The sequence below is a fragment of the Mus musculus genome, chromosome 9 (genome assembly GCF_000001635.26).
Source record: "Mus musculus strain C57BL/6J chromosome 9, GRCm38.p6 C57BL/6J".
In the NCBI taxonomy this organism is placed as follows: Eukaryota; Metazoa; Chordata; class Mammalia; order Rodentia; family Muridae; genus Mus; species Mus musculus.
Window position 1 is genome coordinate 72,207,108 of NC_000075.6, and position 26,602 is coordinate 72,233,709.

Below are 26,602 nucleotides of genomic sequence, written 5' to 3' on the forward strand. Positions count from 1 at the left end.
AATGCCTAGCATTGCATAACCCAGGCATGATGACACACATCTGTAATCTCAGCATTCCGAAGGCAGAGGCAAGGGGATTGATTGTATGCTTAAGCTTACCTTTAGATACATAGGAAGTTCAAGGTCAGCCTGCATCAAAAGGAGCAGGACTGGACTCTGAAATATCCTCAGTGTGAGCTACTGTGACTTTGAAGGCCAGGCTGAGGTCAGCAGGTGGATCCAAAGGGCTTTCTTCCAAGATTCTCTACGTTGTTCATTTGAATTTTAGGAAGACCTTCCATAGGCCCTAACCAGATTTCTGCATTTTCTTCATGCATATTATTCATAACCCAATCTAACATTTAAAGTTATATTTAACAACACACTATACTTTTAAAAATATATATATACTTAAGCCAGAATTGTAGGTCTTTACCACTGAATGGGGCCTTGGATAATTTCTGGTCCAAATGTCTCATTTTATAGAAAAGGAAATAATTTCCTTTTGTGCTTCCAAATCTTTTATTTCCAAAGGACCATCTTAGAGAATTTTATGTAACTAACATATTATTAGTTTCTAAAGCCTTTTGAACACAAAAAATAATATATACCAACCAGGTTAATGCACTGCTTTGAGCAATTATTTAATGAAAGTGGCGAAATATTTTGACTGCTAACAAGTTGTAAGAATTTGGGTTAAGAGTCCTAAAAGAAAGAAATGCAGTTCAAGGTCATCTAAACAATCAGGGGACAGAGTGGGGTTTTGGTAGCTTGTGTCATGGACTAAATTGTGTCTCCTCCACCAAATTCACGTTGAAATTCTCAACTCCAGCACTTCAGAATGAGACCATGTTTGGATACAGGATTTTTTAAAAGAGGTTATTAAAATGAGTTGCTATGGCAAACTCTAATCCAGCTCAACTAGTGGCATTATAGACAGAAGAAAGAGAGTGTCTAGGAGAACCGCCGCTGAAGAAATCCACTCTGTGGAACCTGGACCACAGACTTCTCTCCTGTAGAAGGATGAGAAAAGTTCTTGTTTGAGCTCCCAAGGCCAGGGGCTTTGTTACGACAACCCTCGCAAACTGGTATACTTTATAAATGTGTGATACCCAGAGCTGAAGATATAATACAGGTGTCATCTGGCCAACTGACATGATTGTCACTTGTATTGTGGCGAACACCATAGTTCTGCTGGCACAAAACAAGATTTCATAACCTGTGTATAGTTGAGATAGCCCACGCTTCTGTCCCTGCTGGAAGTTCCATTCACAAACACATTTCAGACATTCCAAAATAATGGGGGAAACTCCCTAATTTTCTGTATGTCTCTTAGAATGAATAAAGTGAGGTGGTATTCCTGACACTGACACTGAATCGCTGCCGCCCCGCCCCCGCAACCCCAGCCTCATTTGAAAAGCCTCCCTTGCTACAAGGCAGCTGCTAATCAACTTTCTTTCTCCCTGTTGTAAATGCCCCAAACCCACACTCTCTTAGCAGGTGCTAACTGGCTTTGCCTTTCTCAGAAACGACTCCATTCTTCAGAGTCGGTTTTCTTGTGGAAACTCAACCACTTTTCCAAGAGATCAATTGAACCTTTCTCCTCTTACTCAACCCACCAATCCCTTAATGAGGCCAAGTAACTAACCATGCCAAGAAAAAATTTCCTTGGCTAAAGGAGGAGGGGAGAGGCCATGAAGAGCCAGCTATTAATTCTTTTTTCCAGCAAAAAATGCATTAATTTTTTTGGGCAGTGATTTCATGTTGTGGTCAATTCTAAGTTTAGAGTAATCTAAAATGCTTCTTAAGTATTAAATGAAAGCCCTCTTGTACTTTCTTCAGTATAGATGCAAAACTTGTAGTGTTGTAACTGATAATTTTCAACCAATTTCTAAATTCTCAGTATCTTTTTAAAATCTTTTTTTTTTTTACTGTCATCTAATACATTCGACATTATTTCTAGTTTTAGGGGTTTGATAGCCTGCGACCGCTAGCTGGATACAAGCTGCCAGAATCAGGCATGTGATTGTGATAGTGAAATGTATTAATAGGCCTATGACATCCAAGAGCTAGGAAAGTATTCTTCTGCTAAACTTAGAATTGGTCATAGCCTTAAGGTATCACATCTGTTTGGGGCACTGACATTTTAATGTGCACGTGAAGTTGCAGGGGCCATTTAAGAATCTGGTATCAAGAATGAAGATAGGGCCAGCCAGTGGTGGCGTACGCCTTTAATCCCAGCACTTGGGTGGCAGAGGCAGGAGGATTTCTGAGTTCGAGGCCAGCTTGGTCTACAGAGTGAGTTCCAGGACAGCCAGGGCTACACAGAGAAACCCTGTCTCGAATAAAACCAAAAAAAAAAAAAAAAAAATGAAGTTAGGGCATCTGGCTCCCGCTGTCACAGCCATTGCAGTATATTGGGCTCCATAGAGGTGACTCTGTGCCTCTCGGAAGAAAATCAACTAAACATGGGCAAAGGAGATCCTAAGAAGTCGAGAGGCAGATGTCCTTATATGCATTCTTTGCACAAACCTGCCAGGAGGAGCACAAGAAGAAGCAACCGGATGCTTCTGTCAACTTCTCAGAGTTCTCCAAGAAGTGCTCAGAGAGGTGGAAGACCATATCTGCTAAAGAAAGGGGGAAATTTGAAGATATGGCAAAGGCTGACAAGGCTCGTTATGAAAGAGAAATAAAAAACCTACATCCCCCGAAAGGGGAGACCAAAAAGAAGTTCAAGGACCCCAATGCACCCAAGAGGCTTCCTTCAGCCTTCTTCTTGTTCTGTTCTGAATACGAGTATCCTGGCTTATCCATTGTTGCAAAGAAACTAGGAGAGATGTGGAACAACACTGCAGCAGATGACAAGCAGCCCTATGAGAAGAAGGCTGCCAAGCTGAAGGAGAAGTACGAGAAGGATATTGCTGCCTACAGAGCTAAAGGAAAACCTGATGCAGCGAAAAAGGGGGTGGTCAAGGCTGAAAAGAGCAAGAAAAAGAAGGAAGAGGAAGATGATGAAGAGGATGAAAAGGATGATGAAGAGGAGGAAGACAAAGATGAAGAAGATGATGATGATGACGATGGATAAGTTGGTTCCAGCGCAGTTTTTTTCCCTTGTCTATAAAGCATTTAACCATATCTGCTAACCCCTGTACACAACTCACTCCTTTTAAAGAAAAAATTGAAATGTAAGGCTGTGTAAGATATGTTTTTAAACTGTACAGTGTCCTTTTTGTATAGTTAACACACTACCGAATGTGTCTTTAGATAGCCCTGTCCTGGTGGTATTTTCAATAGCCACTAATCTTGCCTGGTACAGTCTGGGGGTTGTAAATTTGCATGGAAATTTAAAGCAGGTTCTTGTTGGTGTACAGCACAAATTAGTTATATATGGGGACAGTAGTTTGGTTTTTGTTCTTTTGGTTTTTTTTTTTTTTCATCTTCAGTTGTCTCTGATGCAGTTTATACAGAGATAATTGTTGTTCTGTTAACTGAACTCTGTAATTGGAAAAAAAATTGCAGCTGTTTTGTTGACATTTTGAATGCTTCTACGTAAATTCATTTTTTTATTAAAAAAAAGAATGAAGTTAGAAATAAGAGGAGGAGGAGGAAGAGGAGGAAAGGGAGGATGAAGAAGAGGAGGAGGAAATGAAACGTGGTTCAAATGGTTGAGGTAATGGAATCTAGAGAAGAAAAACAGGTTTTCATGAGGAGGCCCCACAGAGATGATGTTGGTCTGTGGCTCTCCAGTATCTTAGGGAATCCAAGAATATGTGCCCTTCAGTAAGCATCTAAGTAATAAATGGCCATTTATATTGTGGTGGCTTTGTATAACACACACACATTCAAGGTTTTTTGATAAAAACATAGCAAATCTTTTTATATTGTCTTAGAGTAAGAAACACCTTTCTGACCAGGTATTATATAAAGCCCGGGTTGTCAAGAAATGTGTTTAAGGGCTGGAGAGATGGCTCAGCAGTTAAGAGCATTGACTGCTCTTCTGAAAGTCCTGAGTTCAAATCCCAGCAACCACATGGTGGCTCACAAACATCTGTAATGAGATCTGACATCCTCTTCTGGTGTGTCTGAAGACAGCTACAATGTACTTACATATAATAATAAATAAAATCTTTGGGCCAGAGTGAGCAGGGCCTGAATTCAATTCTCAGCAGACACATGATGGCTCACAACCATCTACAGTTACAGTATACTCATACACATAAATTAAAATAAATAAATATTTTTAAAAAAAGAAATGTGTTTAAAAGTCTAAAAGGAGGAAGCAGAGAAAAGGCTGAAAGAGTGATGTCAGTGTGGGGGAAAAAAAAAGGGCAAAAAGCCAATTATTTAATGTGCAAGAAAACCGAGCAAATCAGCCAGAGAAGATTTAAGCACTCTGTAGAAAAAACAAAAAAATGGGCTAATTATTTAGAGAGAAGATTTATATCAAAATAAATGCAAATGGGTAATAAAATAGTTCAACTTTGTAGATAAATGAATCCCATAACTAAAACTCTCTCAGCCTTTGTGCTGTTGTTTTGGGTTTTCTGTTTCATTTTGTTTAGTTTGCCATAGGGTCTCTCTATTGAGCCCAGGCTAGCTTCAAATGTCTGGCTTAAACTCCTGAGTGCATGTGAAGCCATGTTTGGCTTATATAGACTTTAAAGATTTATTCATTTATTTTATGTGTATGAGTACACTGTAGCTGTACAGATGGTTGTGAGCCATCATGCGGTTGCTGGGAATTGAACGCAGGACCTCTGCTCACTCTGGCCCCACTTGCTCCAGCCCAAAGATTTATTTATTGTTATATGTAAGTACACTGTAGCTGTCTTCAGACACACCAAAGAGGACATCAGATTTCACTATGGATGGTTGTGAGCCACCATGTGGTTGCTGGGATTTAAACTCAGGATCTTTGGAAGAGCAGTCGGTGCTCTTAACCACTGAGCCATCTCACCAACCCCTTATATAGACTTTTAAAAGTCCATCAGGGTGATAATATGGAAAAATGAACTTTTAACCTGGAATGAATGTTAAGAATATAAAAAAAATAGTCTTGGCTGGGCAGTGGTGGCACACGCCTTTAATCTCAGCACTTGGGAGGCAGAGTTCTGAGTTCGAGGCCGGCCTGGTCTACAGAGTGAGTTCCAGGATAGCCAGGGCTACACAGAGAAACCCTGTCTTGAAAAACAAAAAGAACCAAAACAAAAACAACAACAACAAAAAAAACCAACCAACCAACCAAACAAACAAAAAACCCTGCACTCTAGCCATTAAACTTCAAGATCTTAGCTACTTTCTAAACAAGTACAGAACATTATAGACATACCAGGAAAGATAGTGGCAGCCAATCTACAACACATGGACCGCAGGACAGTATAAAGCTGCAGACACCATCGGATTTCTGTAGAAGCAGATATGTTAGGAGAGTAAACTAATAGGCAACATCAAAAGTGGAGTCATGACAGTGAGGACCAGCTAGCTATAGTCCATAAACATCTTTTGGAAAGTAAAGGCGTGTGAGTGTGTGAGTGTGTATGTATCTGTGAGTGTGTGTGTGTGACACGTGTGTGTGTGTTGTAGGTTTGTACATAGTCTTGTATGGGGGGGGTGAGAAAAAACCTTTAGTAAACCAGCAAATCACTGATGCTAATGAGTGACAGAGCCATAGCTCAGGATGTTAGGATTTTTGTTTAGTTTTGGTGTTTTGAGACAGTTCTGTGTAGCCTTGGCTGTCCTGGAACTTGCTCTGTAGACCATGTTTCTGCCTCCTGAGAGCTGGGATTAAAGGAATAAGCCACCACCACTACCACCACCATCACTTCCAGCTAAGAAGTTGGTTTTAAGAGGGATGTGTATAGCTGTAAGCCTCTACACTAAAAATGAGAGAGCCCAGGTATTGATTGGTGCCTAGAAACCAAGACTTAATTGTGCTTATCTTGTATCTTTTTGCACAAACACCATTCAAAAATTGCTGAATAAACTCAGATTGTCATGGAAGCTAAAAATTCTTGTTATTTTCCTGACAGTAAATTTATTATCCAAAATGCAAATATGATACAATACTTCCTTCTGTGTCATAGAAGCACCAAAGATACAGAATATGTGAGTGTAGTGAGAATTTTGGTTTCTTTGAAAAAACATAGAAATATTATGGGAATATGTTTTCATTTTAATCCCAGATGTGGGATATGGGGGATGTTTCAAATGGGCCACAGCAGTTGACTATGATTTGTCTAGTGCTCTAACAGGGGCATGATTTTTGTCAGCTGAAGATAGTTTCTTTTCTGCAATTGTGTGACATTTGGAATTCTGGGGACTTTTCAGAGGCTATACAAATGCTAAATAACCTAGAGGTGAGGTAGGGTGGGCTCTTGGTTCTTGGTTGTTTGCTGTTGGTTGCAGTTTGTTAAATAGTCCTATGCAAAGAAGAAATAAAAATAATATATTAGATATGCTGACATTGAAGATCAAAGTTACCCCAAGGAATTTTCCTAATCAACAGGAAGTAGTCTAAGGATAACATTGCCCTCTTTTCCTTTCTATCTTGTTTTTCTCTCCTATCTAGTGTTAGGGGGTTGCAAGAGTGGAAAAAGGGTGGAAAGAGGTGGAAGAAAGAAGAACCCACAAAATAGCAAAAAACAACTACATGTGAGTGTCTACTAATTTTGATGATATTTATAAATACTTAACAGATCTGAATTGTCAAAGGGAGAGAAAGTAATTTACTGAGTAGACTCATGTGTTAGGCATCAGGTTTCGAGATTTACAGCATTTGCCAAAGCAAGTCTACAAGGGAGAATTCCAGAAATAAAATTCAGGATATAAATCTTGAGTCTGTCTTGATAATGCAGACTCAGTGGTTCGGGTAGAGAATGTCTTCCTTCTTCAAGTGCTTGCTTTCCTGGTTTCTCAGTTCTATCAAGTGACTATTTGCTTAAAAATAGGAGAATATCATAATTTAACAGGCATCTGGATATGGCATTATTTCATTTCTACACATCCTACTTTAATTCTACCAACTCACTGAAGTCAAATTATCTACCTTAAACATAGATCTACTTATGACACTCATCTGTCTAGAAATGTCTGTGATTCTTCACTATCTGGTAATAAAACACTTCATTTTGTTCTAACTTCCAGATGTTTCACCCAGGCCATTGCCACAACCAGTCTTGTAGACTCTTTTTTTTTTTTTTTTTTAGATTTATTTATTATTGTATGTAAGTACACTGTAGCTGTCTTCAGACACCAGAAGAGGGTGACAGATCTTATTACAGATGGTTGTGAGCCACCATGTGGTTGCTAGGATTTGAACTCAGGACCTTCAGAAGAGCAGTCAGTGCTCTTAACCACTGAGCCATCTCTCTAGCCCCAGTCTTGTAGACTCTTATTAGCAGTGTTCTAGAGCCCAGATCAAGACTTTCTACAGCATTAACATATTTAAATATCAGTTGCTTTCAACAATATAGCTTAAATTTTTTTCCTGGGTCCAGCGAGATGGCTCAATGAATTAAGACACTCGCCACCAAACCTGATGCCCAGAGTTTAATGCCTAGGACCCAGCTGTAAAAGCAGAGAACCAGGTTATCCTGTGACTTCCACATATACATGGCAGCATATGTGCCTGCACAGACACACACACACAACACACACACACACACACAGAGGCACATGCACATACACATGCACAGGTGCACACACATACACACACACAAACACAATTCCCCTTGAGCCATCACAATGCTGTACTGTGATAACACACACAGGTACACACATACACACACACACAGTTCCCTTTGTTCCATCACAATGCTGCATTGTGATATTTAAAAAGTTTCATAATGTCATCACAATGCTGAACTGCATAATCACAACTGTGTACTCTTCAACCATGCTTTATTATGATGTCATAATGCTGAATAATATCATTGCAAGGCTCTATTGTGCCATTACAATCTCCCATTGTCCTCTCGAAATGCTACATCCTCATCATAATTTTCTAAGTGAAATCAGTTCTCCTGTCTTGCATATGCTCTGATATTATCATGTTATACTGTGAAATCATAACGGTCAGTGGTGACATCGCAACTCTGCACTGTGACATCACAGAGGTCCATTGCCACATTACACTGCTATACTGTGCTTTCCCAGTACTTCCTTTTTTCATCACTATGGCACACTGTGAACTCACAATAACCCATTGTGCCATCACACTGCTTTATGGTGACATCACAGTGATGCATCTTGACATCACAACACTCCTTTGTGACATCAACATGGTACACTGTGAGATCACAGTGATCATTGCACCATCACCCTGACTCACTGTCCCATAAGAACACTGCATCTGACATCACAATGCTTCAACCTGCCAGTATGTCATATTCTGGGGTAGCATGTTCTGAGCCTCAACAAGGTTAGATTTTATTCTAGAATTAGAAAGCAGCCACTAAAAACAAGGGATCTGTTGGGGGATTCTGCTAAAAATTCTTTCATCCACCTGCTCCTACTAAGGTCCCAATAGAAACAGCAGTATGACTCCCCCAAGTTCACTCTGGGGGGGGGCAGTGATTTTATTAGGGTTTACTGACAGAGGATTGGGTGAGGAGTGACAGGCAGGAGTGTGGTGACTTAAAGCAGCCACACTGGAAGGCCTGCACCCAGTGTGGATAATGACTCCCCCACAGCTGTGTAGAAGGCTCTAGTCTTTCCCCACCTATACACTCAGCCCATACTATCTATACACTGAGGCCACATGCAGAATTGCACACAACTGGTTAGAAGGGTTGGCTGATCGCTACAGTGAAAGTCCTATGACCCTGCTTGCCTTTTCTTCTAAGTCAACAAGACCACCTAGATAACCTTTTGTGCACAGACCCAGCCAAACTCCTGAAGATAGTGGCTGTGTGGCTAGGGACAGTCCTATACAACTGTGGAGTGTGAACAGTGGTATATAAGATTTGTCATCACAGGTAGGGAGCATGTCCTGAAGGGTGGAGGACCCATCTATGCCGCCATAGGAACAATGGTGCACATTCCCTTTCTCTTGTTGCAAACAAATACCTGAAAAGAAGCAGAATAAGGGGCAGAGCAGTGGTGGTGCACGCATTCGGTCCCAGGACTTGGGAGGTAGGGGCAGGTGGATCTCTGTGAGTTTGAGGCCAGCCTGGTCTACAGAGCTAATTCTGGGACATCCAAGACTACACAAACAAACCCTATCTCAAACCACCCTACCACCACCAGAAAAAGAAGCATACTAAGAGAAGAAGGAGGGTTTCGGCTTACAGTTTTCAGGGCTGCAGGGTACTGTGACAAAAAGAATTTGGAGTCAGAATCAAATACAAGAGATGAGCTACGCCACAGCATTCCAGCCAAGGATGGCTTTCTGGCGTGATGGGGTCCTGGAAGACTGTAATACAGCGAAGTGTAAGGCGGCCCGTAGCATTTAGGCTTGTGTAAGTGCACTCCACACAGTGTGCACAGAAACAAACCGAACTACACATTTCTAACTGTGACCCCATCTCTAAGGAACACGGGCTCCTTGTGTCTCAGTCTTCCCTCAGAGACCCTGACGATCCACTACCACTCTCAATGTCAGTTCTCTGTCTGTTACACAGACAGTAACACTGCCGATTCATAGAAAGGTGTGGAGGCAAATGGAGCCATATGTGCCGAAGCATGTTTATTCTGGGAAGCCCTGTTTTTACTTTGAAGTGCTAATGGAAATGTGGGGGAAGATCAGAAGATGTTGAAATCCCCGACTTTTGTTTGAATTTGTTGTTGTTGCTGTTAGGATACTCTTATACAGTCATCAGGAGCCAGGTATGATGTGCACGCTTTTAATCCCAGTACTCGGGAGGCAGAGGCAGGTCGATCTATGTGATTTGGAGGCCAGCCTGGTCTACAAAGCAAGTTCCAGGACAGCTAGGACTATTACACAGAGAAACTCTGTTTCAAAACAAAAACAAAAACAAAAACAAACACAAACAAATAGTCATCTCAGGAAAGAGTCAGATGGGTAAGATATCTATTAGGGGTGGGGAAGGCATGCCTGTAAAAGAGAAAGCACACAGAACAGTGGAAGAGAACACCTCTATAAAGATGCCATGAACGGAGAAGCAGAAGGAAGGACAGAGGAGCAAGTATCCCAAACCATCTCAGGACTCAGAAGGTTTGTGGGGTTCAAGGTGAATCTTTAAGCCAAAGTTGTCGGTTCAAGGAGTCTGCACACACACCCCACCCCACCCCCACCCCAATCCCCCGCTCCAACCAGGTTCAGTCACTGGCTGGATAAACTGGGTCTTAACCACAAATCCAGTGGTGGATCTGCAGGCCCTTCAGCTGGGGTTGTCAGTCAAGTCCGCCCCTTGTGGCAGGAGACTTGAGTGACATGTGTCCACAGGTGCCAGGCTATCCACTGGATCCTTCTCCTCCGCCAACACTGCCTTTCTGAGTGCCTCTCCTGTTTTGCCAAATTCCTTAGCAGCCCTGGGCCGCCCACAACGTCCTCAGCAGGAGTTGCACAGAGAAGCTAAAGTACTCCCCCACCCCCACCCACCCCCCCTTTTTTTTTTCTTTTTAGTTTTGTTTTTGAAACCAGGTCTTGTGTACTCCAGGCTGGCCTCAGACTCAGTATGTAGCCAAGGATAACCTGCAACTTCTGATTCTCCTGCCACCACCTCCCTAGTGCTAGGATTACAGGCGTGTTCTGCTCTGCCGGGTTTTACGGGGTGCTGGAGACGGAGCCCAGGACATACTAGAGAAACCCTTTACAAGCCAACCTCGTCTCTCACCCCTAACATACTCTCTTTCCTTGGCTTCAGGGAGGCTAGATGCCTTTGGTAACTCTTCAATTTCACAGAGTGGGAATCCTTGCTAACCCCTTCTTCTTGAAATCTCTGAAAGCCCCCAGAGCTGTTTTCTGCTTTTCTTTATCTGAGCTCATTCCTTTTTACCTCCTTCCACCCACGGCTTACAGTGCTGTGTGTAAGGCAATGGCTCTGTCTCTAGTTGGACCTTTCCCTGAGCTCCAGCCTGAAGAGGACACAGGTTTTTCTAGTAGTTAGAACTCTGATGAGGCTTTGCCTGATGGAACACTACCCACCTACCCACTCTTCTTGCAATCACAGAGAACAATTTTAAGGACAATAGTAGATCTCTCTCTCTCTCTCTTTCTCTCTCTCTCTCTCTCTCTCTCTCTCTCTCTCTCTCTCTCTCTCTCTCTCTCGTGTGTGTGTGTGTGTGTGTGTGTGTGTGTGTGTGTGTGTGTGTGTATAGAATGCAGACATGGACACGATCAATGAGGGAACTAACTCAGGGGGAGAGAATGATGTGACTCAAAGGACAGACCACATCCTGGAATATACACAGACTTAATTTATCACAGAACTAGGTGTCTATGGCCGAGTACCACAGAGGCATTAACAGTGCCCAGCAGAGCACAGCACACAGAATTGCTTCTTCACAGTGTTTAAGCTTCGATGAAAATTAAAAATGTATGTTTACCACGGAAATATGACCTGAAGAAGTTATTCGTTTAGCCAGAGGCCGGTGGGAGAAGGGGCGGCAGGGAAGCGGGAAGGAATTCGGGGAGCAGACACTTGCCGCACAGAAGTAAAGAACCAGTCTGCTCACAAAGCTCCAAGTGACATTTCAGACTGGGTTCCCGAGGGTGTTAGGAGGGGTGACATTTCAGACTGGGTTCCCGAGGGTGTTAGGAGGGAATCACTGTGCAAATCCCCTCGGAGCCTCCAAGCCCTCTGGCAGCAGCCATGGAAAGAGGGATCCTGTACTAATGTTCTAACCATTGTTCTTAAGCACGGTGGGCCAAAGTTCACGAAGCAATATCTGCATGTTTGCACGGAGCAGGAATGAATAATGCATGCAAATTCTGTGCTTTGGGTTCCCTTGTTTAGAAATCTGCCTTGCTTGATTTGTGTGTCCGTAATCTACTTAGGCAGAGACCTTTCCTTGTGTTCTAATATCAAATAGGCTTTAGCTTAGGCAGGTCTAATGGGACCTTGTCATTGGTGGAAGCTTAATAAGGTATCAGGAGATTGCAAGTAAATTTCATTAAGAGGCCATAATCTCTACCTCATGAAAAATTGTGTGTTTAAAAATATGGGGTCAAGATACTCCTGCAATCTGCCATGCAATAGCCTAGAAATACCCTGCAGGGTGACCTGTGTACTCCTAGTTGTGAAAGTACCAGTAAGCTCGGGAGCCCGGACAATCAAGGTATGCCTTGTCCAGCCTCTAAGAGCCGAGGAGAGGATAGCTAAAGTTTGGTAGAAAATTTAAAAGGTGTGCCAGTTGTCTTTGGCCAGTTGGTTTGTTTATTTTTTCTAGAGTTCTAAATGACCACTCCAGTGCTATGCAAGAACTAAGGTGTGGGCTGGATGGGGTGTGCACGCCTGCAATGCTCGCACCATGGAAGCTTAGGCGGAACAGTGAGTGAATCTGAGGCCAGCCTGGGTTACACAGGGACTTCCAGGTGAGCTTGTAATATATAAGGAGACCCTGCTCAGAAGAGAAAAGAAAAGAAAAGAAACGAGGAAAGAAGGAAGGAAGGAAGGAAGGAAGGAAGGAAGGAAGGAAGGAAGGAAGGAAGGAAGGAGAGATTGGGTGCATTCAGGGTAGAGGGGCCAAAACTGACCAACCAACAAACAAACAAACAACCTCACTGCAGACATAAATAAAAAGTGCTTTAAAAAGGAAGGAAAAAAGGAAAAGGGAAAGGAAAAGAAAAGGAAAAGGAAAATAAATGTTGCTTACCCTAGCTGGGAAAGAATTCCTAATTTGGCATGCTCTCAGACAAACAGAAGGAACCCTCTCTAAGTTCGAGGCAATTAAGAAAGCCGCTAACAGATTTTATGAAGACTGCTGTTTCAAGTATGAAGTTCTGAGTGATCAGGCGTGAAAGCCTAGGAGGTTTCTGAAACTAGTTTTCAAAGCCTTGCGGCAAAGCATCCCGGCAGAGTCCTGTGGAAATATGAGCGGGGTAAGACTCAGCAGAAGGTGGCAGGTAGCCCAGAGCGGCATTGAAGAAAGTCAGCAGCTGCACAGGACAAGGACCCTTCCTAGCCACTCCTAGCCCAGGGGACTCACGGGTCTCCCACAAACAGAACCACAGGGCCCGCTTACTCAGTTACGAGTAGATACTGCACTCGTGGTTTCACGTATGGACAGCTCAAGAATATACAGTAGGAAACCCTACTGTTTATTCGGGTCCTGTCTAGACACGTCCAGAGACAACTAACGCTACCAAAATCTTATACACCCTTCAGTGCAATACTCATGAATATGTGCTTACTTTATGCTACGCTCTATACATGCTAGCTTGTTTTTCACTAAACGATATTTGGAACTTATTATTATTATTTAGCAGTTAAGAAAAGAAAAGGTGGGCTGAAGGAAGGGCTCCATGGTTAAGAGCAGTATCTGTTCTTCCACAGGACCCGTGTTCAGTTCTCAGCACCCACATGGCAGCTCACAACTGTCTGTAACTCCAGCTCCAGGGGATCCGACACCCTCCCACAGTCATGCATGCAAGCAAAACTATGCACATAAGATAAAATTAATTATTTTTATAAAAGAAAGAAAGGAAGGGAAATTATCCCCATTCCTTAGCAGATGAGTGGCTATGTGATAATTTATTTAACCAGGCTGATATTAATAGATATTTAAGTGATTTCTAAGCTTTGGCTTTTATATACAGTGCTTCAAAGACTGGCTCTCTACTCACAACAGTTTGCACATATTTTAAATAGTCCACTGGATAAATTCCTAGAGGTAAAAATTACAAATGCAAAGAGTGTGTGCTCACAACTTTGATGGATGAACACACCTTCCAAGATCTCTTGCTTACACAGTGCCAACGAGCTTGGGTATCTTTTCCTACATGCTGGGCTGGGGGTTGGTTTGTACTTCTCAATCTGATGAGATGGTCTTTTCATGTATGTTTTAGAGACATTTGCGTTTCCTTTTACGTAACTCGCTCACACGCTCTATACATTTATCTGCTAGGTTGTTGGCTTGTTTATACTTTCGGGTGTTGTTCTGTGGTGCTGGGATTTAACCTAGGGTCATGCACATGCTAGACAGGCGCTCTATCATTAAGTCACAACTCCAGTTCACATTTTTTAAATTAAGGTTTTTGTTTTTGTTTCTTTTAGGTCAGGGTTTTGCTATGTTACCCAGCTTTACCTCAAATTCCCAGGCTCAAGTGCTTCTCCCACCTGACTCAGCTCTCAAGGAGATTACTACGTGCAGGATCTTTTTTAAAAATCCCTATCTATTTAGACAGTTAGCATTTGAGGCTGGAGAGATGGCTGAGTGGTTAGAGCACTGGCTAGTCTTGCACAGGATCAGGATTAGTTTCCCAAGCATCCTTGTGGTGGCTCATAACCACGTGTAACTCTAGTTCCAGGGCATCTACTGCCCTCTTTTGGCCTCCATATGCACTGCAGGCACAGCATCCTTGTGTGTCATATATCCATACAGACAGACAGACAGACAGATCAACATAAAGATATGCAAGCAAACCTCATACACACAAAATAATGTTTTGAAAGTTGGTACTAGCTGGGCGTGGTGGCGCATGCCTTTAATCTCAGCACTCGGGAGGCAGAGGCAGGCAGATTTCTGAGTTTTAGCCCACCCTGTCTCAAAAACCAAAAAAAAAAAAAGAGAGAGAGAGAGAGAGAGAGAGAGAGAGAGAGAGAGAGAGAAAGTTGGTACTTTTATTGTGTTATGAATTCCAAGTATTTTCTCAATATTGCCACAGAGCTCATGGATATTTAAGATATGTATTTAAATGACAATTGGATTATATAGATAGTTGGAATCATACTTTCTTTCCTTGAGGATTTAAACATATTCTCTTCTGTTCCTTAAAATTCAATGTATTTGTAGAAGAATCTTTTGATTTGTTTTTGGCAGTTATCTCTAACTAGCCTTGGCTGACCTTGGATTCACAGAGATCCACCTCCCTCTGCCAGCCAGGGTGCTGGGATTAAAGGTGTGTGCCTTCACACCTGGCATGTGTAGAAGAATTTTGTTTTTACATTTTACAGATGAGTTATTGTGTTGCTGTTCATGTTGTTGTTGTTGTTTTGCTTTATTATTCAAGGAATTCCTCTTTCTTCCTTCCTTTCTTTCTTTCTTTCTTTCTTTCTTTCTTTCTTTCTTTCTTTCTTTCTTTCTTTCTTTCTTAGTTCCAAAGTCCCTCAGTTACATGAGGTCACATTTCAGGGTGGATCATTATGTGTCTGTTTTTTTCCTTGAAACATGACACTTTGTTGTTATTGTTGATGTTGTTGTAATTGGAGTTGAATCCTGGGCCTAAAATATTGTCAGTGCATTCGCTACCCCTGAGCTGTATTTCCAGTCCTCTTCTTACTGCTTTTTTGTCAGCAGGGTCTCACCTAGGCCAAGGCTAGCCTTGCACTTCTCGTTTTCCTGCCTCAGCTTCCTGAGAGACTAGGCCTCTCTCTCTGTGTGTGTGTGTGTGTGTGTGTGTGTGTGTGTGTGTGTGTGTTTACTACAAGCCTGAGCCCAGCCCATAGGCTCCATTGAAAGGACTATTTTCTCTAGCTGTCTTTGTTACTGTGAAGAAACTACACAACCAAGGCAACTTATCAAAGAAAACATGACTGGAGCTCACAGTTTCAGAGGGTTAGAGTCCATGACCATCATGGCAGGCAGGCAGGCAGCAGGCAGGCATGGCATTGAGCAGTAACTGAGAGCTTATATCTGCTCCACAAGTGTAAGGCAGACAGAGAGAGAGAGAGAGAGAGAGAGAGACAGACAGACAGACAGACAGACAGACAGAACAGGCTAGACTTAGGCTTTTGAAACACATCTTTTAGGCCACATCTTCTAATCCTTGCCAAACAGGTCCACTAATTAGAGACCACTCAAGCATAGCCTGGGGGAAACATTTTCATTCAAGCCACCATATCAACTGTATTGCAAGAGTTTCTCTGATTTATTAAGTGCAGATTTTAGATAATTGTCGGCTGGATCTGGTTTTTGTCTTCCATAGATATTTTTTAAACTGTATTTTGTTTGTTTGTTTGTTTGTTTGTTTAAGACAGGGTCTTACTATGTAACCCTGGATAGCCTGGCACTTGCTATGTAGACTAGGCTTCCAACTCACAGAACTCCACCTGTCTCTGCCTCCCAAATGCTGCGATTAAAGGCAGGTCCACTATGCTCCCTACTCTCTGTAATTATTTTAAATCATATTTCTTTTCATACGTTTTGCTTGCTTTCCTCATATCTATTTCTTTGTGTTCTGATCAGTGTCTACTTTCCCTCATGTTACAAATCCTCACTCCATTTCTATCTTTTTTTACAAGCTCCTTTCTATAAGATTTGTGTGTGTGTGTGTGTGTGTGTGTGTGTAGCTAGGTGTTTGACACAGGGTCTCCTACCCAGCTCTAGCTGTCCTAGAACTCACTATATAGACCAGGCTGGCCTGGAACTCACTCAGTAGACCAGGCTGGCCTGGAACTTACAGAGCTCTGTCTGCCTCTGCCTCCTGAATGCTGGGGATAAAGGTGTGTGCCACCATACCCAGCTCCTTTCTAGAGAGTCACAGCTCTCCATCTTCCTGACTCTCGTATTTGTTTGGTGTTCTTGTTTATCTTTCTGTGTTAAAAATTAAGTGCATACACATCACATTGAATAAACATCTAGTTTAGGTCTCTTTTATCCTTCTCAAGTGAAGCTCTATATTCATTAAGTGTTAGCTCCTATCCCTCCCTCTGCTCAGTTCCTATAGCAACCATTCCACACCTGTCCCTATGCGTTTGACTGATCAAGAAATTTTATTTAAGTAGAATTATACAGTGTTCTAAACAGGCTTAGCCAGAAGAACAGAACTGATAGACTGAATCCATTTATATACAGGAAGGAGATTTATTAAAATGGCTTACAGGCTGTATGTAGCTCAGGCAGTTGAGCAATGGCTATCTCCCATTAGAAAGTCCAAGCATCAGTCCTTGAGGCTGGATGTCTAAGCTGGTCTTCAGTATTCACTGGAATCCCAAAGAAATAGGTTCTAATACCAGCGAAGAGACACTCCAATGGTAGGATAGATGAACACACCATCAAGAGTGAAGGAAAGCAGGCAAAACCCTTCCTTTTTCTATATCCTTTGTTTGTTTGTTTGTTTGTTTGTTTGTTTGTTTTTTGAAACAAGGTTTCTCTGTATAGCCCTGGCTGTCCTGGAACTCACTTTGTAGACCAGGCTGACCTCAAACTCAGAAATCCACCTGCCTTTGCCTCCCGAGTGCTGGGATTAAAGGCGTGTGCCACCATGCCCGGCTCTATATCCTTTTATAGAGGCTGCCACCAGAAGGAGGACTTAGGGTCCTTCCACCTCAAGTGATCCAGATTTAGAGTGGGCTTTCCTGTCTGGAGTGATCCAATCAAGAAAAATCCCTCACAGGTGCACCCAGCTGCTTGGGTTTTTGTTGACTTCGGATGTAGTCAAGTTGACAAAAGTTTAGCTATCATTTATGCCATTATCATTTGCCATTTTGTGGCTGATTTATCTCATCTCATTCAGCATGATATTTCCAACGCTTATCCATTCAGTACCATGTCAAATTTTCCTTCTTTCTAAGGCTGAATACTACCCATAGTATGGATATATGTGTTCTTGTTTTATAAGTGGGTTGCTTTATTAACTGTTAAATTCATGGGAAAACATTTGGTTGAAACTTTTATCTGTTCCATGGAAAACGTTGTGATCAGCGTTTCTTGCATTTCTTTTTCTATTCCTTTTTTCTCTTTCTATCAGTGTATGTGTACACGCACGCGCACCCCCCCCCCCACACACACACACATACCCTGGGGAATCGCTTTTTCATTTCTCCTTTTGGGTCAGTGACTGATTCAGAGTAAACATTAACAAATGGTGGGTATGTTAGAGATGCTAGCAGCAATCTGCTGAGGGTCACCTAAAAGAGAGAGACAGCCTATTTGTTACATCTCCCAAAATGTCAGATAGGCAACTGGAAGACTCACACCAGGCCCCTTTTTCTTCCTCTGCCCCACTACCCGCCTCTCTAGAGCGACTCACATGAGCACTCTGCTCCCCTCTGGGTCTTTTACAGTTGTGCTGCCTCTGCCTTAGGACGCACGAGGCTGACATGCCTGCTGTGCAGGCTGATGGGGGCTGTGTTCACCAGCAGCTCCTGCTCTTTCTTCACGCCCTGTCTGCTCTCCTCTGCATTTGGCTCCTCTTTCCCTTCATGAAGCTTCTATTTTCCCAGGTATCCTAACTTGCATTTCTATTTGTTTCTCATTCTTCTTTAGGGTGATTTCCTAGAGAAGGAGGAACACTAATTTTGCTCCAGTATTTCCAAATTGGAAATATGCATCCAATTCTCTTTGCATACTAGGAAATGTTTCTCTCTAAACAGTTTGTTGTCATTGTTGTTGACGGTATTATTATATTCACATTATTATTTTGCATCAGGGATGGATTTGAAAGTGATACGTAGCTGAAGATGACCGTGGACTTCTGATTCTCCTGCTTCCGTCTCTCCAGTGCTGGGCTCACAGCCTCGCACTGCCTTGCCAAGTTTAGTGCTGCTAAGGATCACCTCAAAGCTACCAACTGAACACAACCTCAGTGTGTTAGATAAAAGCATTCTGTCTTTATATAAACCTCCAGATTAGAGAAACTTTCAGGGAATGTTATGGACATGTGGTCCAAGATGGTCTGAGTAGCAATGGCTGTTAGGGCAATGACAAGAGAAAGAACAGAAAACAATCCCGCTCATAAAAGACTTTGACCTGCTTGATGCTTAGTTATCAGTTCTGTGTGCAGCTTCTTATACTCTTAATTCTAGGAGCTGAGCCATCTCATCTTCTCTATCACACCATCTATCTCTAAAGCTTCAGACTTGAAGGAGAACAGGTACTCCTGGCAGATATCAGGGTCTGTGGTCTAGAGACCCTTCATGTCCCCCTTCATGTCCTGTGTGACTTCCCATGGAGACATGGCTACGGATGCGGAACATGTTTCATCCCTGTGGACAAGGAAGATGCAGATGCAGATGCAGAGGAAGATGCAGATGCAGAGGAATCCTGAAATTCACCTCTGATCCTGTGTCACATTTCATCCTAGCAATTACCTCTTTGAGTCTCTACAGTCGCTTTTAAATACTTATATTTCTTTGAAAATCAGCAACTTTCCATTAAAACCGTAAAAAATGTTTCCAGAGGAAGGAATGCTGAGGAAAGACAGGCAGCGGAAATGAAGGGAACACCCAAGACAAACATTGCCCACTCGACAGTTCTCCCTGGCCGGACTTACTTCTTTACTAATAATTATAATCATTCAAGCAAACCCACAGGAAGTTGGTGAGAGAGTTCTCTGCTGTGGAAAGGGAAACATTCCTATGTCGCCTGTACCTGCTTTCCTTATTTTATGGAATGTTTGAGCCTCTCAGCCTATGCTAAGTCTAGTGACTTTACTGTTCTTCCTAGAGGATGTCTGCTCCATGGTAGCTTAGCTGCTGTTCTGTTTACACACTGTGAAGCAATACCGGGCACCAGCTAGTTTAAAGCAAATCAAAAGGAGCTCTGCCTTCGGACTTGGCAATACCAACAGCTCTTACTTTACACGAAGAATGATGTTAGGATTAGACTTAAGCTTTCCTGTACAATGCTGGCATGGATAGTTGTTGCTCAAAGTCGGAATTACAGAGCCGTTTTATTTTGGAAATGGATCTTTCAAAATGAATTGTCCGCTAAGTGTGCACATTGCATGTGATCTGGACCTTGCAAGGATTCTAATATGTGGAGTAAGTTCTGTGGATTGAAAACTCTTTCCTGACAGAAAGGCAAGTTTGACTGACAGGATATAATAAAAACATCATCCATATCTGTTATATATAAGTTTACATCATTTTCAATGCCAGAGATATCACATGCTGCCCCTTCTCAAAGGTACTCTTAATCCTTTGGCTTATACAACCACAAAGATACTGCCAAGAGAGTCATTTCAACTTCTTCTCCCATAAACAAAAGTACTTAGGCACAAATACCCTCAATGATAACATATTTTTAGCAGTAGGACTTTGGTGCTTATAACAAATATTGTTCTTGGAACATTGATTGATTGATTACCTGAGAACTTTACCAGGGTACTGTTGGGGTAACCTTTTCTTCACCTTGTGTGGAGTGTCTTCTCTGTATTTTCAATTGTTAATTCTGCACAGGCTGGCAGAATCTCAGTATTGTTATTTCTATGGCCCATCACTGGCCTTATATTTTGTGAATATGCTTCCTTCTTTGCTTGCCTAAAGGCCAGCTAGAATTATATCAGAGGCTCTGGTTTGTTATAATAAAAACCTGACAGCCAGTAACTAGCTGAGCAAGAAGTGGAGGGCAGAACTTCCTGGCAGAAAGAATGACCCTGGGGAAGAAAGCAGACGAAAGACTAGGAGGAAGGACTTGAAGGAAACAGTTCTGCTCCAAGGAAACCAGTGGAGCAGAGAAGTACAGAGCTAGCCACCTGACAGGTCGCAGGCTAGCTAGTCAGGTTAAGTTTAGAGTAGCTGGGAGACTGCCCAAGCCAAAGGCCTAAGCTTTAAACTGTATTAAAAGTCTGCATGTCTTATTTATGCTGCTGGAGGATGTCAGAAAGTCCTTCTATATGGCTCCGTTATTTTCTTTCTTACTTTTCAGACATTTTGCAAGGAAAACAATAATGACCATCCAAGTGAAAACTATCCTAAAATGGGAAATCCATACAATGGAACATTATTTGGCAATAAGAGTAGATGATGCATAGCATTGGTATCAACGTGGATGCGCCTGGAAGACACTGTGCTCAATAAGAACAGCCAGTGAGAAGAGAGCACACAGTGTCTGCTTCCTTGTATAGAGCATTGGAACCAGCAAATCTACAAACAAAGGGGATCTGTGATTCCCTAGGTGTAGGCAGAGGGAACAGGGCCAGGGTGAATACTAAGAGAAGAATTGTCTTTCTTAGGTAATAGAAGTGCTATGTATAGCAGAAGTAGCTGTATGATCTGTGAATATACTAAAGATCATTTAGTTTTATACTTTGAATAGGTGACTCTTGTGGTATGTGATTTTTTTTCTGAGACAGGGTTTCTCTGTGTAGCCCTAGCTGTCCTAGAACTCACTCAGTAGACCAGGGTGGCCTGCCTCTGCCTCCTAGCTCCTAAATAAATAAAAATTAAAGGCATTGAAAGGACACATTTCTGAGACACTACTGTTTATAGGGAAAATCTGATGGCATTTGACCCAGAGTATGATAAGTTAGAATTATTACAAGTTCTAAAAGTTTCAACTGGCCAAATGTTTTTGCTACTTTAATGCTTTGTTTGGAGCTTCCCAACTTGTTATCTGTAAAAGTCCTCAGAGAAACAGAACCAAGAGTAGCATGTGTACAACTGGGCATATTGATGAATATTGTTCCCCTCCATGCATAATGTACACACACACACACACAAAATCTACTATGCATATCTATCTATCTATCTATCTATCTATCTATCTATCTATCTATATACATATTACTATATATATCTGTATACATACAGTGTGTACATACAATATATATCTACTATGTGTCTATTTTATTATTCTCTCTCTCTCTTCCCTCTCTCAGCCTTCTCACATTATGAAAGATAATGTGTTTTACTCAAAAGCTACTAATTTGAATGTTAATCTCATCTGAAAACCTATCTTCAAAGTGGCATGTAGATTGGTATAAACTGAATGTTTAGATAGTATGTTTATATTAGAGTTCTCTAAAGCAGTGGCTCTCAAACTTCCTAATGCTGTGACCCTACTAGTTGTGGTGAACTCCCAACCATAACATTATTTTATTGCTACTCCACTACTACAATTTTGCTACTGCTGTGAATTGTAATGTAAATATCTGATCATGTAGAATATCTGATATGTGACCCCCAAAGGAACGGACTGTGTGTGTGTGTGTGTGTGTGTAAAACTCTCACAAAAGAAGGAAACTCTTATTAAAAAAAATTTGGAGGGGTTGGGGATTTAGCTCAGTGGTAGAGTGCTTGTCTAGCAAGTGCAAGGCCCTGGGTTCAGTCCTCAGCTCTGGAAAAAAAAATTTAATTGGCGACTTACAGTTTCAGAAGATACATACATACATACATACATACATACATACATACATACAAACATACATTCATATATACGATTCATTCGAAAGACATACAGGCTATGGTCCAGCTAGTTCAACAGTGGCTGTCTATGAAAAGTCCAATAATCTAGTAGCTATTCAGTCATCTATAAGGTCTCTCAGCTGGTCTTCAGTATAAATTAGAATACTAAAGAAGTAGGCTCTAGTACCAATGAAGCAATGCCACAGTAGAAAGATGAATGAACTTGCCAGTGAGAATGAGAACAAGCAGGTAAAAAGCAAGAGCGTCCTTCTTCCATATCCAAAAAGTGTGGCCCAGATGGAGGGTGGGTCTTCAGACTTCAGATGATCCAGTCGGGAACAATCTCACACAGATATGCCCAGCTGCTTGGGGTTTTAGTTCACTTCAGATGTGGTTCAGTTGACAACCAAGAATAGTTATCACAAGTCTACCCTCTATCAACCTGATACATGTAGGCTTTGATGTTTTCAAAACCTACTTTTTATATGGGTTCTTAAATGCATTAACCTTCTTTATAACCCATCACCCACCAGAGATAGTGGAAAAGAAAGGTCATTAGGATACAGGGGAAGTGGACTTATTTAGAAATTGTTCTTTGTTGCAAATCCAATCTGCATTGTTAGGAAATCAGCAGTTCAGCTCACAGGAATCAGAAGTGCCAGCTCCATCCACTAGTAAACACTTCATGAATATCCCAGCAGTCCAGTTCAGTAGTGTCGGGATAGCAAACACAAATCAGAAACAGTGTCACAAGCTAGCAGAAACAGCCAGGCCTCAACCACATTGGCATGAGTCAGCAGGGGCAATTAGGACCAGCAGGGATGCCAGGACAATTAGGACCAGCAGGAACACCAGGACAGTGAATTGAAGATCAGAGAGATACAAGACTAAGAAGTGTTGCAAAGCTAGCTATGCAAGCCTGCCATCACTGTCTGCTGGGTCCTATTTATACTCCCTCCAAATATCATGTATCCTCCCATGGGTCTTACCTCACCCTGTGAGTCTGTAGCAAAACTTCACAGGAGTCTGTCTTAGCTGCCATCACTCTGCCAATCAGCCTGAATCTGAGGAAGCGGCAAGAAGCTACCAGCACACCACCAGAAGTTTTTTGGTGCATTTATTTCTATGGAATTACAACAAACAGAGCTCAGCAACACAATATCTTCTAGCAAACACGTGTCCTTTCATGTGCTTGCTTTAAGGGGAACATCTCTTCACCTGTATCTGCTTCAGGAAAACACTCCTTCACATGTTTACTCCAGCAAAACACCATCTGATTCAACTGACTCTCCAAAGAAACCCTGTTTCCACTTCAGACACAAAGTCATATCTCCTTATTTCATGCTTAAATTCTCAGTTAAAACAATGACCAGGACATGCCTTACATGATATAACTATGCATGCACAATCTCAACTGCATTATGTATTTTAGAATATATGGTAATGTCCCTTTAAGGACACTTTCTTAGTATCTCAAAACTTAATATAACCACTTCATAATAACCACTAATATTATCTCAAATGATGTTATTTGATAAAGAAACCAAGGAAAGAAAGCATAAATATCTGCACAAATACACTCTTAACAAAAGGTGACAGAAACTGTTGTCTTACTCACTGTTCTATTGCTACGAAAAGACCCCATGACCAGGGAAACTCTTATTAAAAACGAAAAGCATTTAAGGTCTGGAGAGATGGCTCAGCAGTTAAGAACACTGGATGCGGGCTGGTGAGATGGCTCAGTGGGTAAGAGCACCCGACTGCTCTTCCAAAGGTCCGAAGTTCGGATCCTAGCAAACACATGGTGGCTCACAACCATCCATAATGAGAGCTGACTCCCTCTTCTGGAGTGTCTAAAGACAGCTACAGTGTACTTACATATAATAAATAAATAAATCTTAAAAAAACAAAACAAAACAAAAAAAACACTGGATGCTCTTCCTGAGGTCCAGAGTTCAATTCCCAGCAACCACATGGCGGCTCACAACTATCTAATGCCTTCTTCTGGCACGTAGGTGTACATGCAGATAGAGTACTCATATACATAAAATAAGTAAACAAATCATTTAGGGAAAAAAAGCATTAAATTGGTGGCTTGCTTACAGTTTTAGAGGTCTAGTTCATGATCATCAAGGTGAGGAACATGGCAGCACACAGGCAGACTTGGTGCTGGAGAAGTAGCTGAGAATTCTACATCCTGAACCACAGGCAGCAAGAAGAGAGAGAGGTGCTAGGCCTGGCATGGGCGTTTGAAACCTCAAATCCCACCTCCAGTGATACACTTCCTCCAACTAGGCCACACCTTCTAGTCTTTATAATATTTCAAACAGTTCCTACTCACTAATGACTAAGTGATTAAATATACAAAGGTATGGAGGTTATTTTTATTCAAGCTACAACAGAGACACCCATGTCAATTATAATCCTTGTTTCTGCAATTGGCCACGGCCTTAGCTGGTATTTATAACTATCATCCTCTACTACCCATTCTATATTCCCTCTACCCTCAAAGGTCTTGACACTTTTCCTGGAGGAGTGACTCATACTTTCATTCCTGAAAGTCAGTGTCCTTTGTCACTCTGCCTGTATTAGCTTGTTGTAGGTTCCCATTGACTCTAATCACATGACATGATAGCACCAAGAGGCTCCCTAAAGGATCTCCTGCGGTCCAGACATAATCTCTCGCTCTGTCTCTGTCTCTGTCTCTGTCTCTGTCTCTCTCTCTCTCTCTCTCTCTCTCTTACTTCTATTGTGGAGAAGCAAGCCAGGTCCCCTTTGGAAATCTGGACCAGTCACCCCTCCTGACACTGTTATCCTTTCTTAGCCTGTTGACTTAAGGGCATTAGAAGCCCAAGTGGTAGGGTCGGCAACCCTATAGGAGGATCAACAATATGAACTAACCAGTACCCCCACAGAACTGTGTCTCTAGTTGCATGTGTAGCAGAGGATGGCCTAGTCGGCCATCAATGGGAGGAGAGGCCCTTGGTCTTGCGAAGATCATATGCCCCAGTACAGGGGAATGCCAGGGCCAGGAAGAAGGAGTGGGTGGGTTGGGGAGCAGGGCAAGGGAAGGGTATAGGGGACTTTTGGGATAGCATTTGAAATGTAAATGAAGAAAATATCTATTAAAAAAAATGAAAAAAAAAAAAGCCCAAGTGGCCAGGGGCAAGTCTGAGATTCTAGTGCAATGGAGTGTCTGGTGTGTCTTCCAGCAAGAGCACTCCCTACTATGAAACCAAAACATCTAGGATAACAGACCCTGAGGTCATAGAAACAGGGAGCAAAACCATCCTAGTGGGACACTAGGGGTGATGTGAGTGGAACCATTTCCCTTTCCACCCCTGTGAATCCTGGTTACGAGAGAAATCATGTCATATTGGACACTGATTCAAAACATATACTGCCTTCTGGATAGCCTGCCCCAGACCTCCAGGCTGCTTCCACCTAATTAGCACTGTAACTGTCTTCAAAAGTCTATTCTGTCTGGCTCACTGCTTCAGTATGGTGGGGAACATGGTAGGGCCAGAGGAGTGTCCTAGCTAGACTAATATAAAGTTAACCATTACACTTAGCTATGTGTTTATGCAGCCAATTCCCCCCAACCCCATTCCAGTTTAGCCCTAAGCAGAGGAAACAGGCCAAGCAGAGAGAATGGTGTACTCACATAAGCTCTGAGATTTACAGCTTGGAATTTTCTTTATGGAAGAAGTTGATTGTACTTACTATGCTGTCTTAGTTCCTGGGCTAAGCATATACAAACCATCACATATGTATTTAGAAAAATGTCAAAGAATAAAACACAAATCACCCTCTTCTTACCACTTTCAGTTATCCTTTTTTTCAGTTAAACTTTGGTCTGAAACGACTTCTATAAATCGTAAAAACCATGCTGCTATAATTTGGATGTGAAATGCCCCCTCCCCATCTGCTCACCTGCTTGAACACTTGGTCCCCAGATGGTCATGCTGCTTGTAAAGATTGTGGGATCTGCAGCAAGAGCCTTTCTGCTTGTTGCTATGTCTTCTCCACCATGATGGACTGCATCTCCCTGAACTGTGAAATAGAATAAACCCTTTCTGTTTTAAATTGCTTTTATCAGGGTATTTTATGAAAGCAATGAAACACACGCGCACGCACACACACACACACACACACACACCCCTTCTCTGAATTTATAACAAATAGGGTGATTAAGGTTTTTATAGAAAGAAGACCATGTATTTATTTATGTTCATTTGCCTGCAAGTATGCCTGTGCGACTGCCAGATCATCCCCCAGAACTGAAGTTACAGATAGGTGTAAGCTATCATGTGGGTGCTGGGAATTGAACCCTGGCCCTCTGCAAGTGCAGCCAGTGCTCTTAACCACTGAGCCTCCAGGACCTAGAAGGGAGATTTTAAAAATCAAATCAACAGACTGTGTTAAAAAAGACA

General features: G+C 42.1%; 1 long non-coding RNA gene and 1 pseudogene across 6 annotated transcripts in view; one reads left to right on the forward strand and one right to left on the reverse strand.

Annotated features, from left to right (window-relative positions):
- On the forward strand, window positions 2,354–3,257 carry Gm7870 (predicted gene 7870; annotated as a pseudogene).
- A 1,914-nt stretch (window positions 3,258–5,171) lies between these two features.
- The window catches only part of Gm27188, a 41,027-nt gene continuing 19,596 nt past the window's right edge, over window positions 5,172–26,602 (reverse strand). For 2 of the 6 annotated variants that reach the window (XR_870907.2, XR_870906.2), the window contains exons 2-3: window positions 26,103–26,222; window positions 17,868–23,292 (exon numbers count right to left, since the gene is read on the reverse strand). This is a non-coding gene — a long non-coding RNA (predicted gene 27188). Of the gene's footprint in view, window positions 6,399–17,867; window positions 23,293–24,272; window positions 24,367–26,102; window positions 26,515–26,602 lie in introns of those variants that run through there. The other 4 variants (XR_870910.1, XR_003948353.1, XR_870908.2 and 1 more) reach the window with 4 other exon arrangements.